This window comes from Vidua macroura, chromosome 5 (assembly GCF_024509145.1).
Source record: "Vidua macroura isolate BioBank_ID:100142 chromosome 5, ASM2450914v1, whole genome shotgun sequence".
In the NCBI taxonomy this organism is placed as follows: domain Eukaryota; kingdom Metazoa; phylum Chordata; class Aves; order Passeriformes; family Viduidae; genus Vidua; species Vidua macroura.
Window position 1 is genome coordinate 33268627 of NC_071575.1, and position 18775 is coordinate 33287401.

Below are 18775 nucleotides of genomic sequence, written 5' to 3' on the forward strand. Positions count from 1 at the left end.
TATCACAGTTAAATTTAGATCATCTCCAGGGGAAGAGGGGTCAGGTGATGGTGGGAGAGGATAGGGAGAGAAGGGTTGAGTGGGTGAAATAGGACTAGGCAAAATAGGATTGGGTGAAGCAGGTGATGAAGTAGGAGTAGGGGCAGGCAGGATAGGGTTAGGTTCTCCTGGTCTTGCGGGGGCTACCTGTAAATCAACATCTGTATCGTTCCTCCACCTCAGGCTTTCTTTCAACACAAGACATCCTAAACAACGTTTCTCCTGCACACAAACCCCACACTTATAACTTGCAGATGCTCTAACCACCATCAATCCACATTCAATCTGCCATTGTGGCTTATTTTGCAAGTAGAAAAACAAATCAATATATGGAAGCTCATCCCATTTTCCTTTGCGCTTACAAAAAGACATCAATTGCAAAATAGTGTTATGTTGCAAAGTCCCATTCATTGGCAACTTTTCACCACCCTCCAGGACATATTCTGGCCACTATGTATTACAGTAATCAATTAACTTATCCCTACGTAAGTCTTGTCCAAAATTACCCTGTTTCCAATGTGCTAATAAGCACCCCAAAGGAGAAGTATGTGGTATTGGAGCATTGCCACCCAAAAGACCTTTAAGCTTCTCCATATTATAGCTACAAGACACCACAAAATGCCAAACCCGCAACGCTTTTGTGATGACTAAAAGATGGCACCTAGGCAATACCACAGGAATTCCTTTAACGCAACCGAGCGTAGCTTTCACTGTGTCTTACCGGCAGGTACCAGACCAGAGTAAAAGCACCTTACCTCTCTCCAGAGGACGTTGTGAGCAGCGGAGGGTCGCGGGGCGATGGGCTCCCCGAGAATCCCTTAGTGCCGGCTGGAGCGTGATCGGGTCGCGGGGTCCTCAGCAGTGCTTGCAGGGTCCCATCTGGGTTGCCAAAATGTTAGCGCTCAGGAACACACATAATCATGGAATATGATTATATGCAGGTGCTTTTATTGTAGAGCTCTGGGAATCAGGGGTACAGACCCAAATCTGATTCCAACATGGCTTTCGAGCTGAATGTATTTTATATTCTATCGTTATATAACTTACATATTAATTATTAAAGTTATATTGTTCTGTTATATACATTGACTTTATTCAAGCATGAGTTTCTCGTGGTCTTTCTCAAACCCCTGACTACAGTTTCTCATGATTATTCTTATGATTAAACAGTAATTATATCTAATTACTAAACAATCATCACATCTAACAATTATACTGTTTGTCATATACTAGCTACACAGGTGCAGTTCTAGCAAGTACAAGGCCGATACTTTCCCAGGGTATTTTCCCAGGGCCTCCTAAGCTTAATTTTCCTTCTAACTCCCCAAATCCCCATGATTTTAAAACCCTTTTACTATCAGATTAACTTTCAAAGTCATAAGGCATGTTCTGAAGAATTGTTCAGTTCTTTATCTTAGGCAACTAGAAAGACAGTTGATTTTGTTTCAATTCTAAATGGAGGCCAGATCATAACCAATGTACCTGATCTCCATTTTATAGGCTATTATGAAATAAAAATTGGGGTCATTAGACACTACAGTTATGAGAAATGCGTAGGCTGCCTTCCCTAGCTATTTGTTGCTGATCATTGCAAGCAACACCCAGTTTTATTCACAAAATCAACAAAATGCATTTCATAGTGGATTACTTTAAAAATAGGCATTTTTTCACTTTTTATTAGGATATTATCTTAGCTTATGCAATGAGCATTAATCTATGTAATTTTTTTTTCATAAATACATTCAATCTCAATTCAAACCTGAAAAACATCTGTAAAATAGCATAATGGAATTTCAATATATGCCTTTGAATTCTAAATTCTCTCTTTTTAAATTAGTTTGAAAATATCCATCTTGTCTTATGTATTCATATATATGATGAAACATGAAATTAATATCAAATATGAAATGATACACAAGAAACCTTATAAAATGAACAGCATGCAACTCAATTACACTAGGTTCTCTGTTTTCCATTTAAAAAAAATCACTGTAGTATTCCTGACAAAGAATTACAAACCATAGCTGAAGTTAAGAATTCTGAATGCTTCTTCTTCAGTCAATCTAAGATAAGTAATCACATAGGCAGGCATACACACAGGGAGCAGAGCAGGGAAAAATTCTCAGTTTACAGTCTTATTTTTCTGGGAATACATAGGAGGAGTTAAAAATAAGAGTGCAACATGCAAACAAGATACACTTTCAGATTTAAAAATGTTTTGGGTTATGCAAGACAGAAGTGTCAAGCTGTTCTGGATGAAGAGCGCAACAGCAACAATAAAATTGACTCCTAATAACCAAAAAGAGGTGTCATCCTAACTAATCTATCAACTATGGAAATAAGTCAGCTTGAAGTATCTCATCATTTTAACCAATATTCCAGGTTAACAGATTGTGTTCAAACTGTAAATACTTCATTTATACTCTACTGAAAGTTAATCATTACACTCAAAAATAGGACTCTCAGTCTGTAAGTTTGTCACTGATTATAAATTAGAACTTGCAGATTCTATAAAATACTTTATCAAAATTGAATTAAATTAAAGCAACAGTCTGTGCCAACATCTCTCCCCTCCCACAGGCTTAGCTCCTGATCCATTTAATGATTTGTTTCAATTACTTCATGAGACACTATGAAAGCCTGGCAATCCAGGCATCTTTGTAAAACATATTTTATATTACTTTTTACTTACTGACATGTCTTTAGCAGTAAGCTGTAATGTAATGTCTGAGGACAAAAAAAATTGAAATAACATCTAACTTTGTAATATTGTGAACAGGAATAAATATTTTTGCACCCTTTGATCCAAGTATCAGCTATCTAGTGTGCAAATGTGATTTCTGTTTTAAGGAGAAATGCTCTTTGTTACTGCAGTGAAATTTTGTTTCAATATAAACTCCCGCAAAGAGTTATCTAAATTTAAATTCAGACCTCAACCAAATTTCAGGTCTAGCAAAGGAAAACTTTCTTTCAATCACCTCATAGATAGGAAATTTATCAAATAAGAATATGTTTTGAAAATAAATAGATGTAAATTTAATAGCAAGAAAATACTATTTCTAGAATTCTACTTTATGCTTAAGGGGAAAAAAAGTGTTTCCATATCTGAATCATCCTGTGCCTTATTTAGCAGATTAACTTATTTTAAATGGTTCTGTTTAATTACATTTGATTTTAAAACCTAATATGTTGTTCAAAATGTCAGTGGTATGACTTGTCAAACTTTTATATTTAGTAAGATTTGGTGATGAAACTCAGAGTTAGTTTTGAACAGAAACACTTTAGAACAGAAAATGAATTACAATATATTTGTAATTCCTTTTAAAATTACCACATGCAGGGAAATCATGGATCGCAAAGAGGCTCAAGTCCGCTTTCAGAGTACAAGCCTGAGGCAAAATGATATGATTAAGATGAGACATTATAAAGGAAATTGGAGAAAATGTATGCAAGAGAGTAAGTCCCTTTTGCACAGCATCATAGAGCCATAGCACCTATAACAATCACCTTTATTGGTGTTAAGTTTTCAATATATGCATAACATGATGAAAGAAGTAATTGTTCTCCCACTGCACCAGACAGGAAAGTCTGTCTAACTGGTTTTCACAAACTTGGTAGCCATTCTTACACCTGGTTTCTAGGACAGCTTAAGATTATTATTCTCAGATCCTCTACCGGGTTCTGTAAAGACAGATGTAGCAGCATTTTCCCTTCCTCTGGTTTAAAGTATCGTATGACATAAGGCATGTTTCATTTGACCAAACCTTTTAATTTTGCATTTCTTCTACTATGCTTACTTCTAGAGTTGCATTGCACAGATGGATGAAGTAGTTGTACAGTTTCAGTCCATGGGAAAGTTATTAAATTCACAGTTTTCTTTTCTCACTTGTAATTGATTCCAGAGACAAAACACACACATTAATACATATTGTCTCATTTGCTGTACAGATGTCTGATCACAAAGTCATTCCCTATGTGCAACTCCCATTGAAGCCAGTCAGTCATGCCTACAAGTGGACAGCAGATCAGAAGCTCATTTACTTTCATAAAATTTTTATGCATTGACAAAGTGTGTTTACTTTCTAATACATTACAAGAAGTGATGGGTAAACCAGAAAGTTTTGCAACACTTGGAAAAACACCAAAAACTGTGGATGTTCTTTTGAACTGTATTCCAGCTGTCTAAAGCCACTTGATTCTCCACAGCTGGGCTGGAAGATTTACAAGATTAGATATTTCAGCACTTCTGCTTCCCATCCTAGCCAAGTGAAGACAGTTTAAATTTAAAAAGAAGGAGATGGGGAAGGAGGAGAGTCAAGAACAAGACCATGGCAAGCAGTATATATGAACTTGATTTGCATGTTCTTAATCCCAGTGACTGGCCCCAGATCATGCAACACTTTGTTTTCTCACTTACATAACCTGTAGAATATTCATTTCTACCCTAGGTTGTAGATTTAGATCCCAAACAATTTGCACAGACAGCAGGACGTCAGAGTCAGTGAACCCATAACTAACAGATGTTGTAATCATGGCAGAAATGAGACCCAGTCTCAATTTCATCTTAGTTCCCCTGAAAGTAAAACAGAAGAAAGTGGAAACTTTATGAATCTTTCTTAATAGGGATAGTATTTTTCTAGATACTGGAAAATAATATGGCTCCTGGAGGAAGCTTTGTTGAATTTTTCATGGAACCCACTCTATCAATGACTTTGAATCCCTCATTTTCACATTCATATATTAATCAACCTGAAGTTTAAATAAGCCAAACTAAGTCATATCTGAATTGATATTTTAATACTGATTTTTCTTCATGACAGAATTATGCATCAGATGCCTTGTGAAAGTAAATATTGCACTAGATTAGCACTTTAAATGATATTGTACTGTTTCTTGGACAGATGTTAAGAGAGGCATATCCTAGCAGATGCTGATGATTGTATTAAAAACACTTTCACAAGCAATCTGGCTGACTGCTTTAAAGCTTCATAACAGATATAGGAAAAGTTCATACTTAGGACAGCTGCTTTTTCTGCTCCATTGCCATCAATTAGAGTATTTCAATAACATAAAAAACTAAAATCACAGAATACATACCTACTAATTATTTATTTTAATACCTAAGCTCTTATACAAAATATTTTAGTGAAAATGCTACTCGTATTAATAGATTAACAAAAAAAGTATGCTTGGGTATTTAATTTATATATGTTTAGTTTAATTTTTTTTTCCAGAAAAACTATTCCAGCAGTCAGGGAGCAGCAGGAGTGGGGCTGCTCTGAAACAGAGATGAGCCAGGAACCATGATTACCTCAGCACTTCAGGTTGGGCAGTGATGCTTCCACAGGCAGCCATCCAATGGTTCTGGTCAGGGGTGGAGGTATTAACAGATCAACATGACAAATCCATATAAGACAAGGCAATGTGTCAGGACATCCAGGAAGACCAGTCAAAAATGGCAGGAGACTGGACTGGAGGCAGGAATAGAGATAAGATTATAAGTAAACTGAGTCCAAGCTCTGTGCTACAAGTACAGCCAGGAGGGCAGAACTGTAGGTAGCAGAACATGTGTACTTACAGCATCACTTGGGAAGGTGAGGGTGTCGAGACCTTAGCTTAAATTCAGCCCACAAATCCATAGGCAGGTCCCAAGTGAGGATCAGTGCACATTTTGCTTTTTGGTGCCCCCTGGGACCTAGCAGTTTTCATTACAATGCACTGAGAGAAGAAGCAGGTCCCATATCCTTGAACCCTTGTGAAAAGTATCTCAATGGTGTTATTTTTCAAGGTTGGAGAAGGGGTAATATATGGGGTACAATACTAAGCAGAAAGGGAAGCTAAGCACTTCTGAAAAGATCTTCTGATGCTGCCCAATCCTCACTAACAAAAACTTGATAAGCTTGCTCCTGCTGTCTCTCCAGTTATTTGATTCTACAGTCACTGAATAGGTTATGGCAGTTTCAAGACAGTTATAGAAGGACTGAACCTCAAAACATCTCCTTCTAGACTACGTGTGGGAGGACATTTTCCCACCTAGAGCAGACAAAGCTGTGTCATGCATATTCAGAGGAAAGAAGTAAAAGTATGGGGTAGAAATGAAGAATAATGAAAGCAAAATAAAAATCAAATGCTGAAAATCAAATATTTTTGCATCGTAAACTGATACAAGATGTAAGTAAAAATCAAAGTAATGGTATCTGAGTCCAAAGCTTCCCTAAAATATCATTATATCAATGAATTAAGAAATATTTCCTTGAATAAATAAATTATCTTAGGATGAATTTATTTGTTGAGATTTTAATAAAATATGAATTTCAGTTTAAACTTTTCCCACATAGGTCTCTAGCTGCAATGTATCTGAACTCCCCAGTGTCAGCTCATGCTATGGTTTTTCCCCAGTGCAGGGGCCTTAATAAGATTTCTTACCTTTATTTAGTTATCTAGTTGCCCAAAACTTGCAGGATTTTTTTATGTTTGAATTTCCCATCTCTTACCCACATGGAAACTGAAACTGGCAAAAGGCTTCACACGTTACTGAATACACAGTTTAAGAACATGATTGCATAAGCATTGTTTCCATAGAAAAACAGGTAAAATAATCTGGTAACAATACCTTGAATGTTCACTTAACTATTACCATTAAAATAGCAGAGGTTTGGGTTCTTTTTTAGAGCCACATCTTCATAAGCCTGTTACTCTTTTCCAGAAATTTGATAGTTGGCAGCTCTGATAAACTGTTTCTACTTAACAGATGTATCTCAAAACACTCCTATATCTCCAGTTTATAATGGTTTATATAATTTTGTGGCTTTTATACATTTGTGTATATAAAAAAATTCTCTATGTTTATAATCAGAAACATGGATAGAAAGAAATTAATCCTTGAGTTTAGAAACAGGAATATACTTTTTGGTTGTTTGCTGTACTTATTAAATACATTTTGGACGTAAACTGACATAAACTAAGTCTATTATTACCTTCCATTTTTGTGGCTGAGTAATTTCCCTTAGGTTTTTCTACCAGCTCAGCTTCAGGGAGAAAAACATGTGCCAGTTAGTGTCTTAGGATGCAAAGAAGACCCAAAATACTGAAATATTTGGTTGACTCAACATCATTTATTGTCTTATTTAAATCAAAGAGAACAGTGCAGACTGAAAGGATCAAAAAAAAAAAAATACATATAAAAGCAAAAGTTTTGGAAATGGCAAGATTTATTTCAGCTAACAGTGTAATCTTTTATTATCATATTAAATCTTTTCATCCAAATGGAAATTTGGCCAATTTGTTATTAAAGACTGCCGCGTCTCGTCCCCACTTCGCAAGAGCAGATCTCTTGCCAGCCCCAGCTAGCTCTCCACGGGGCGATGGGGCATTGAGAGGCACTCTCTGCTGAACCCAGCAGGGCTTTAAAGAGGGCCTTCGTGGGTCCAAGGACACTGCTGATCCCACCGGCAAGGAAGGAGGTGACACTCTTCTGGGGATAGGTCCAAGATTTATTGTGACTCTGAGGAGAGCCCCAGAGCCCAACAGCACTCGAAGAGGTCCCAGAAGAGAGTGAGCTCTGAGCCTCGAACAGGCCCTGATATAGGAAGGGAGGGGAAACCCAATCAGCCAGTGGGAGAAGACATAGGAGTGGCCCTCCGAGGGAAGGACAACAGGGGTATCCACTTAGGGGGGAGGAGGGGAGGAACCCCAGGCCATTGTCCAGTCACCCAGCGACCCCGGCAGAAGCCTCCAGACAAAGGGGAAAGATGGACAAGTCATCTGGGAGGGGTCAGGAGCATGAGTCAGGGTTTTTGGGATTGATGGACACACAGGTGCTGATGGGAAAACCTGGGATGAACCAAAAGGGCATAAGGGGGGCTACAGAGGGATAAACCATTTTGAACAGACATACAGTGGAACCTAAAAACACAACTCCACAAAAAACTTTTAGAGTAAAGACAAGGCTTGTTGATTCACTCAAACACCCAGTCAGTATTAGTAAAATTCTAAGAGCTGTCAGGAATTACTCCAGTGTTGAAAATAGAATAAATTTGGGAGTGAATGGAAATAATTAATAGAATACTAAAAAATGCTTCTGCTAGACAAAGATAGGCAAAATAATTTTAAATTTTTAACCCACTAGAAAATTCTGACTTTAAATATCAGCTCAGGCTTGAGTGATTTGGCTTGGGCTTTTCCAGGGAAAGAATGAGATTAAACGAGGAATGACAGATAAAAAGCTAGGGAAAATGATATTTTAGGAGTTGGAAAGAAGATAGTAGGCACAGTCATGATATGGATGTGTTTTACAGGTTTTCAAAAGAAAAAATTCTTCACAGAACAGTATTTTTAGTGAAAGCATTAAGTTCTGCCTAAACTGAGATTGGAGTTAGTTCAGTTACGTGCTCATCTCTATCTCAGCTTTCGTCTGACTAAATCACAGTTTTCCCAGGCATTTTTGAAGAGAGCATATGGGAGATGCTGCCACACCTAGGATAAGTTTCACTATTCTACAAAGAGTCCTAATATTTTGTAACATTACCAAAGATCTAAGAAGAAATTTAACATTCAGTTCAGTTAACTTTTGACCTAATAGTGCTAAAATTTGCTTCTGCAATCAGTTAAGGCTCTCAGATTCTCATCTCAAATAAGTAAGTGCAAGTCTGAAGTTTCTCAGACATGCTTGGGAGCCTATTACAAGCTTTTAGCTGTGGTACTTGGTTTTAACATTTCTTTTACTTCAACAGAGGATCTCAGTTGTGCTTTGATACCTTTCATACTAGGTTAGAGGAGGTTGATTGAATACAGGTCATTAAAACTTCTAAGCTTTTACTTACATACTGATATGCAGATGAAAGCAAATGTTTTTACTGTTTCTTACATCCCTGTCTCTAAAAATGCTGGCACTTCAACTTTCACATGAAGAAAAATACTGGTGATGACTTTTTTTCCATTTTTACTTCATTCAATTGAATGGAAAGTAAGTTCTTGACCAAAAAATATATATAAAAACCCCAGCCCATGTTTTGCCTTCATTTCCTTTCTCTGGCATGCATTTAATAATCTAGCCAATATTGTAGGTTAAGATAACATTTATTAAATAATTTTTACAGAAGGTACTTCACTTGCTTAAAACTTTCAAGTGTCAAGCTATTCCTGAGTGATCAAACTTGGATAACATAATTTTAGTTTTCAGTTCTGAGTTTAAGGGTTTAGTGTTTGTTTAGACAGATTTCAGAAGGGACCAAACCATACCAAAGTGTACAAACAGATCTCAAATGGCAATCCACCCATCCCAGAAGTGCAAGGACAAAGTGACTCAACAGTGGGCCCAAAAAAGGACCAATAAGATAATGGGTAGACTCCCTCCTCAGATGTGATACCTGTAACAGTCAAGTTAGCCAGGTGAGTATAAGTCCAAGGTGTCATAAAGTGGTTTTGCAGGATTCAACCTGCACAGGAAGGGAAAAGTAAAAGAGAGAGTGAAAAAGGCTCCATTTTGGAAAAAAAAAATTCCCTCTTATAACATGGAGCATATGCAAGGATGTAGGACATCCTACTTTAAACAGCCTACTTTGATACTGTTAATTCCTATTTTTTACATGTAACAGTTAATAGGCAATGCTATTTCCTGTACTTTCAATCTCATTTTGTTTCTCTAGAATGTTTTCCATCTTCTCAGGCAATTAGTTGCCATTACAGTTGTGTTTTCCCTTCTCAGTGGTATCTCAGGATATCTCAGCTTTCTACATACCATGGGTGCACTTTGAAGAGGGCAGCTCAAATTTTCAAGGGTGTTTCTGGCTCCAAGGCCTGGTTGTCAGGTTCCCAGTTCCAAGTGTTTCTGTTAGTACTTTCAGCAGACATTTTCTTCATTCTTCTCTTCTTCTTGTCAGGCCACTTTTACATGTGCTCACATCAATGTTCTCCATGGTCAGCAATTCCACCGAGGTATGCATTGCCCTGTCATGGAGCACCTCCTTCACCTCCTGCCTTGCTGTTCATTTTTCCCAGTGTTTACCAGCTTTCTTCAAAACATTTTTCTAGGTGAGGCTGAGCTGTGGGTGGGTGCATTGGGACTGTCTTGAACTGGCTGTGATGGACCCAGAGCAGCCCCGGTTTGTCCTCACTGTGCCCTGCTGCCCCCCAGCTCAAAGGCACCATACATACATACATACATATATAAATGTGTGTGTGTGTGTGTGTGTGTGTGTGTGTGTGTGTGTGTGTGTATACACACAGAAGTGTACGTACATACCCAGTGCCTTGGTCCACCAGCTTTTGATTACTGAAACTACTGGAGAAACTGTATTCCCGCAGAAGATAAGGATCTGATTCAGTGTGTTTACAACAGGAAAACACAGTGCAAAGATAACCACCAATGTGTTAGTTTAAGAGAAAAGCTTTTCACATGCTGCAATGTGTTCTTCCCTTGAGACTGGGTCTCAAAAGAAAAAGTATTTCTCACAGACACACAGACACTCACATAGAAAAAAGGTAAAAATACCCAGTTTATTACGAATATCATAAAAAAAATAGAACCCCACACCCCTGTACCAATGAGGACAGTTTTTGTCTACTTGCTGTCTAGTTCTGACAAACTATTCTCCTCAGTAACTTTCCCTTGTTACATAATGCAATGAAAAATTCCAAATCTTGGAACAGTTCTTAATTTATATTATGCATATTACTGTTCTGTGTCTTAGCCTCTTAGCCTAGCCCCAGGAAAAGGTGCTTTTATAATATTTTTAAAGCGGTTTTAAGTTGAAATCCAGAAGAAAAATTTGACAAGAAGATAGTTTGCCATTTATGACTATATCTGCAAGGTGCCATTAGATTGTTAAATTATAAATGACACTGATGCTACAACATGCCCTATTAATATATTATCACTTTAAACTAAGTGTTCATTAGGACAAGACTTGACATTACATTGCTGACTTCATAGTTTATCTAATCTTATTTTTAACACTATATTTTACTGATAATTTCACGTTCCCAAACTAAGATACTCTGACTTTATGACCCCATTTTAGACTAAATATTTTATAGTTATTTCTTGTAAAAACATAAAAGTTCTTTTTGGAAAATGACATAATTTAACACAAGATATAGTGCTAACCACTTAATGTCCCATATAGTTCAGTGAAATTAAGTATAAACAGAGATGTTCTTTTCAATTGATGCAGGCTCTTGCTGAAGAAAGCCGAGAGAGATTAAACAGTTCAGTGTTTTCCTGTCTTCTATTTCTACATTCCCCTTCCTGTTTTTTTGTAACAAGCTAAATGTAGCTGTTAATAGAGTTCTGCTTAAGGTGTCCTTTTTAACTTGAATCTATTTGTTGGCAAAAGAAAGAAAGTCATCTGACAATGATTTACGATAGAAAAATGCATGAGAAGTCAGTTAATGAGCTGAACCATTTGTTATTTCCTCAAGAACGCATTCTTTCAAGGTTGGGGTTTTTAGAGTATTTTTCACTATTTTTGTTGAACAAAATAAGATTTGTATTCATTAAATCCTATGAAGTATTGCAAATCTTAAAAGATAGATATATCTTCCTGAAGATTCCTGCACAGAACAGTCACATCTGATAAAAAGAAGAATATTACTGTCAGTTCATTCTAATTAACACTGTAGACACTTCATAACTATTTAGAAATAATCTTTTGTTACTTGTTGTAGTATGGTATAACTATAGTGTGCAGGTCAATAAAGAGTCTGTTGCTGTAGTTAAGGAATAGGATAAGCTAAAAGAAAAGGAAGTATTACAAGTCAAAATAAGGCAAAATCCTGTGCTTTGGTCCACTGTTAATTGTCTGAGACTGCCTTAAAATATGACCTTTTGCATACAGCTATGATCAAGCTCTGTCTAAGCAACTCATTCCATACACGCTCTGAATATCCTGATGTCTAGACCATTCCTCAAAGTTATTTAAATATGTCTGTTTTATTTTGCTGTAAAATGTCTAGTTTCTTGAGACTGTTCTAGTATCTTCACCATGATAGCTATTACTTGAACACAAAAAGGCCACACCTGACTTGGTGCACCTACCTCTCACTTGATTCTTTCGGCGTCTTGGACACAGGCGGGGAAAGCAAAGAAAAAGATGGCTTGTCTCCCATCACTTTCACACATTCAGATACCATGTATGTGTAAGTGCATCACCGTGATATGATGGTTTCCATTAAACTAGAACATGTTTCCACCAAAGCAGGGAAATTAGGAATTATCAAGAAAAAGGCAAGGTTTATTGGCTGGATAATTATTTTTCAAAGAAAAGGTTCAGCTGGCCAAGGGTACATATGAAAAGCATCAACATCTTTTAAACAACCAAAAGCGCAGATTTATAATGAGTTCATATCAACAGAACATCTAAATCTCTTTAAATTCTCCCATTCTCACATAGCAGTAATGATAATCTATTAAGAATATGAACACAGGTAATGTTATTCTTTATAAAAATTTAATAATCTGATCATACACAAAAATAAAGGAATGAGAAAACATTTGTAACATATTTTACTACTGATTATACATGACAGTGTGGTAGATGAGCAAATAAACATTTTGACTAAAGATCAAAACAGGCTGTCTGGAAAAACACTTTGGAAACCAGAATATTACTTTTGAAATTGTAAAGATTTATATATATTGAAATCACTGCCAATTTCAACCATTCAAAATTATGAGTCAAACCTCAGATAATCATAGGATCAGCTTTAAAATAGAAACACAAAAATAAATATCCTGTGTTTCTTTTTACTAACCCTTTGCTTTCTGAGATCATACAAATCACTCAGTACCCCCTGCCCCTGGTGGTATGGGGAGAAGAATCTGAAAAAGGTAAAACCCATGGGTTGAGAGAGGAAAATTATAATAATAATAATAATAATAATAATAATAATAATAATAATAATAATAATAATAATAATGGTGTAAAGGGAGATAAAAGAAAGTGGGACAGGAATAGTGAAGCACAATAAAACTGCTCACCACCCACTGACCAAGTCCATTCCTGAGCAAGGATCAGCCTTCCCATTTCTACACTGGACATGAAGTTCTGGGGTTTGGAATGTCCCTTTGGCCAGTTTGGGTCATCTGTCCTGGCCATGCTCCCTCCCAGCTTCTTGTGTGCCTTCTCATTGACAGAGCATGGAAATTGAGAAGGGTAAGCACTATGTAACAGCAACTCAAACACAAAACAGTGTTGGACTCAGTAATCTTAAGGGTCTTTTCCAACCTAAACAATTCTATGATCAGTGTGACATCAACATTATGCCCATATTAAATCCAAACACTGTACCACCTACCCAGAAGAAAATGAACTCTATCCCAGCCAAAGCCTGCGATCTCTTAATTCCTGCTACAGTGACTTTATGAAATGACTAAACATCATAAGACTTTTGTTATGTGTATTTATATCTATCTATCTATCTATCTATCTATCTATCTATCTATCTATCTATAAAATGAGGGCTGGTATTACAGAAAATTAACCAGCAACTTTGAAGACACACATTGACAAAAGAAATAATAAAAAATGCATTCTTAAAACTATTTACACAATTTTTGGCACAGGAAGGACTCAAGGCTCTTTCAAGGCTGACTCCTTAATTACTGGGAAACAGAAGTGATAGCAACTTTACTAAAGTGATGGAGGCGTAGATAGGCAGTATATAGACAAAAGTAACCCCTCTGCCAGAAGCAAGGAATCCAGATTGAAAACACAATTTTCATGTGGTTGCATTACTTTGATTTACTACAGCTGATGTCAGAGAAACCTGTCAGGTCACTGGTCCCAGTAGACACTGCATGCCAGCCTTATTGCAGCTAGCCTTGCTTCATCCAACATACACTTCCCTTTCAGACTAAATATAATATAAGTAATCTCTGACAAATGAGGCAAACTCTCCTTCCTAACTGTCCTCCTTCTTCCTCACCTCCCCACCCTTCACTTTATTGGGAACCTTTCTACATGATATAACAACAATGTAATTTTAAATACAAATTTTCAGGCATCAGCTAACCGATAGCTCAGTTTTAGAGCAGCGTGGCAGAGTATAGCCACAGAATATTGGAGGAAAATACAAGCATTTAGACAGTAAGATCTCTAGAGCAAAGACTTAAGAATCTTGAACAACTGTGTCTTAAATATATCACTGAATATATCACTGAATATACCTAGATGGTATTCTAATAATAGCAGTACTGTCAAAAATATACACTGGAAAAAGAAGCCATTCTGTTTTGTTTTCCATTACATTTTAGTGGAAGACAGTTGATATTTGCCACTTTTTTTTTTTTTTATGATCAAAATTTCAAAGATGAAAACTTTGGGAAACCATTTCTCTGCCAGTATTGTCACTAACACTGTTAAAATTCTTCAAATGGATGACAGAAATGAAGGCAATCATCATAGACAGAATGGGATATTATCTCAATCTCAAATGTCTGATACATGTGCAGAACTTGAAATTACAGTCAGCTCTATCACTTGGAAAGTCACTTACATGTGAATAAATGCCCTTTTATACAATTTTCCAAACTGCAGAAGAAATTAGAGAATGGGCCTTCTCGTCATATCTCAACATACATAAAAATAATGAGAATATTGATTCATTTGCTATATATTTCAACACTTCCTCATACAATAATTAAAATAGAGTAAGATAACATTTCATTATAAGAAAAATAGCTGAAAAACAAAGTCAAAATTATGAGCAACATAGTAGAAATGCAAGATCTTCTCTGTCTCTCTTACCATCTTAGGTAAAAGACTAATTTATCCTGTTCCTGTTTTAATTTGTATGTTTTTTCATCTCTGTTCTCCCTATATTAATAACCATTATTTATATATATATAAATATATATATATATATAATATATATATTATAAATAACCATTATTTTCTGGGTTATCTTGTCATTCTGTTTACCTGACATGCACACAGATGTCTCCTTTCTCCCAAATACAGAAAATTTACTTTTTTTTTGTCATGTGGATTGTGTCTTAGTGTTTTGAAAAGCCAAAGGAAGAAAATAACTTTATAAACAAGATTATTAGTATTATATACAATCTGTGAGAATGCAGAAGAATGACAATAGTGGAGGAATTAGTATTAGCACCATAGCCAAATACCACTGTGGAATCTTTTTCTGTGAAAAGGCTGATGTGGCAACTGCATAATGGACAGATTCATGTCACACAGCTGTCATTACAGTCACATGTCACATTATATCATAGAAGTTACATTATGTCTGGATGAGTTTTAAATCAGATAGTATCCATGAATATTAATGAATTCTTTCAAAATCACACAAATCCAAGAAATGTTGCTTGCATATCTCAGAATTAATACTCATACTATCTCTTCAGGGATAAGAAATTAAAAATTTAATTTCACGCATTTTTTGGAGATTATTTCCCTTGCACTTAAAAAAGACTATATGCAATAATATTGGTGTACACATTATCTTAAAATGTAAGATATTTGGATCCCATGGTTTAAGATATTTTAGACTGAAACCTTAAATGTCAAAGTCTGGCTACTCTCTACTCAGAGAATGATAGAAAGGGTTGTTGGAAGAGGCAGGGTCAGTCATTTCCTAATGAGCCGGTGATGGGGTCAGTCTCTTCTATTCTTCCAAAGTGACTGTGATCATTGCTCATGACTGTTGTCATGAGTCTATTCAGATACTAACAAAAGATGTCAGTACCAAAAATCTTTGATGAAATTTCCAAAATTATTTGCATTAGCAAAGAGCTTTCTGATTTCATTGTCGTTATTGTTACTCTTACTTGTTGAATTCATTTTAATATCAACTAATTTAAGGTAAGGGAATTACCTCTTTGGTTAATATGTTTTCCAGAGAACTTGCACTGATTGGTACATTATTTCAAGCTAGACCTTTAAGGTATCTTGGAGGCTTTTCCGTTCATAATGTGCTCTGTTAAAGCCCTTTCAGCAAGCATGTAAACAAGAGGTAGATGCAATGATTTGATGTTCTCTACTAATTGTTTCCCACCTACAGAGTATTTCATCTTGAGAAGCACCAGTATGAATTAGATGGATAGATCATATTGATGAATCTTTTAAACCCCAAGTTTATTATCTCCACATTGTGCTGTAGTGTAGTATTTCAATATAGCACAATAAGCACAATGACTAAGCTGAAAGAAAGTATGACTGTCCCTCTTTTACTGATGATAAAACCAAGGCTTTATCATAGGACTTGTAAAGAAATCCTCTGAAATAGATCAGCAAGAGAGAAAAGATACCAGTTCTTATGACAAAGTATTTCAGAAAAATACCTTCCCCCACGTAAAGGGAAAGAGGAGCTTTCTCACTGGACCACTCATCAGTAGAATACTATTGGTAATAACTAGGTCAATTACATAAACAAAGGCCAGTTCTCAAAAGGAAAAGCACACTTGGACTCAAATCTGTCTAGCATCTTCCAAAGTACATTCTCAGCCAGAAAAAAAACACTATCCCTCTCATTTGTCCAGTGCAATTTGTTACATTTCTCCTATTCTGGAGAAGTGAAGTGTTGCATCCCGAACTTTGGGTTTAGATCAGGGTTCTAATGTGTGTTAGCAAATTTTGTGTACCCCCGTGTATCCCCGGGTTTTCCCCCCTGCGGTGACAGGTTTCTGAGTTGCCTTATCATGTGGGCCTGGCTCCCATCCCCCCCATCCCTGTCTGTGGGTCCTTTCCTGCTGTTACCCCTCCCCCGCACCCCGGATCCCCGGTGCCGCCCCTGCCACCTCCCCATTGGCTCCTGCCTTCCACACCACACCCCCGCAGCCCTGGGACCCCCCTGGGCCCCGGCGCTGCCCCTGCCGTGCCCCTATTGGCTCCCCCGGCCCACGCCACGTCCCAGGACCGCCCCAGGTCCCGGTGCCGTCCCCTACTGCATCCCTATTGGCTTCCCCAGACCATGTGACACCCCCTGCTCCACCCCCATGAAACCCCTACACAGCCAAGGCCATGCGGCCCTATTCCCCAATACAGGGATTGGGAGCACACCAATAAAGTGCTCTCAGCTCCTGCCACGGGGAATTTGGTCCTTCCTTCACCCCCTTTATCGAGGTCCCTCGCATGCGGTGGTAGAAATGGCTGACCCACCTTCCCGGAGTGTGTGGTGCCCAGGAGCAGCGGAGGGACCGGGACCTCTGATCCTGGGAGAAACAGCAGAACACCACAAAATGGCACCCAACGGTGAGGTCAGGGCCAGCGAAGCCGCTGCCACAGGCAGAGAACCACTACGGAGCACCTGGAGCCGTGCGGAGCCGCGCCGCTGCCATGGGGCCGTGCCACCACTGCCACAGGGCCGGGCCGCCAGGCAGAGCGTGCCGCAGTCCGTGAGGAAGCAGTGCTTCATGCCGGACTGAAAACGGGAGAGGAGCCTCCCCAAAGTAAGTCAGTGGACCCTCTGCCACCCATGAGGGAGCATGCTGATGCTTTTCCCTGAGTGGGAGGGGAAGTGAAACATTTCATGGCCACGGAGTGCCAAAGGAAGGAAGCTTCTCGGGACTGAGGACCCTGGTGGCAGCTTTTTGTTTGCAGAGACTCCAGTCTGGTGAGTATTTGTCATGGGAAGGTGTCCAGCTAATACTCTTTTGGAGGGCTTGCCCGCGTTCCTGGGGGGTCGGGACGTGCCCGTGTGGAGCACGAGCGGTGGCTGCTGGGGTCTGATGTGTTTTTTGCTTTATTTTCCTCTTTTACTGTGCCATGGGTGGGGTCGGGTGGGTAGTAGTAGCGTGGGGACCGTGCTAGCTACCCAGCAGAAGGAATTACATGCCCTAGTTAAAGAAACCCTAAGTAGTTTAACGGTGGAGGGTAGTTTCCCCAAAAGTTCTGTTAAAAGTTGTTGTTTCCCCTGAACCCGTCTCCCCACCTTCCTTTCCTACCCCTTCTTCCCCTAACCCGGGTGGGCGGGGGGGGTACTCTGCTGATTTAAGGCACAGGGCATCCCCACAAGTGTGGGCCGTGCTCCTGGCTCCCCCAAGCTCCCGCGGCACCCCTGCCTTAATGAAATTGGCCACTTCGCTGAGGAACTGACCCCAAACCTCCTTCCCAATCCCTTTTCCCAGTTAAGAATCCCAGTTTCAGCACTACCCCGCGCTGCTCTGTTTCTTTGACCTCCTTCCTTTGTCCCCTGAGGAGGCCGAGGTGCCTGGGCACCACGGCTCCTCCAATCCCAGGAGAAACAATTAGGTTTCCTTTGAGGAAACCTAATTGCAGCCTTCCAGTACCTTAAGGGGACTCTGCGTTAGCTATCTAGAATACTTTTATAGTCAATGGAGGAAAAATAAGCTTTTCTGCATTGTGAATCACCTAACATGTTTTAGAATTATGTTTTTTAAGAGAAATAGACATCACTTTAACAGTTACTTTCTTTCCACTGATAATAACAGAAGTCAAATGGCTTACTCAGACAAAAATGTGTGATGTAGGTGGGTGAAATTTTATATATTGCTATCTGAAAGCTCAGTCAAGAATAATTTGCTGAGGCAGAGCAAGTGGTCAGTAAATTACACATTTGCTGAAATAAAACCAAAGCTATTACACTCTTAAAGTGTCAGCTGAGCCAAGGCAGTTCAGTAACTTCAGCAGTAACTTCAGTACAGTAACTAACAGCACAGTGACTTCAATTTAAAAGTTGTCACTCAATACACCTAATTATGCAGATGTGCGTATATCATGTATGCTCATCCTCAGTGAAATTTGGTGTTGGAGTGAGCAGT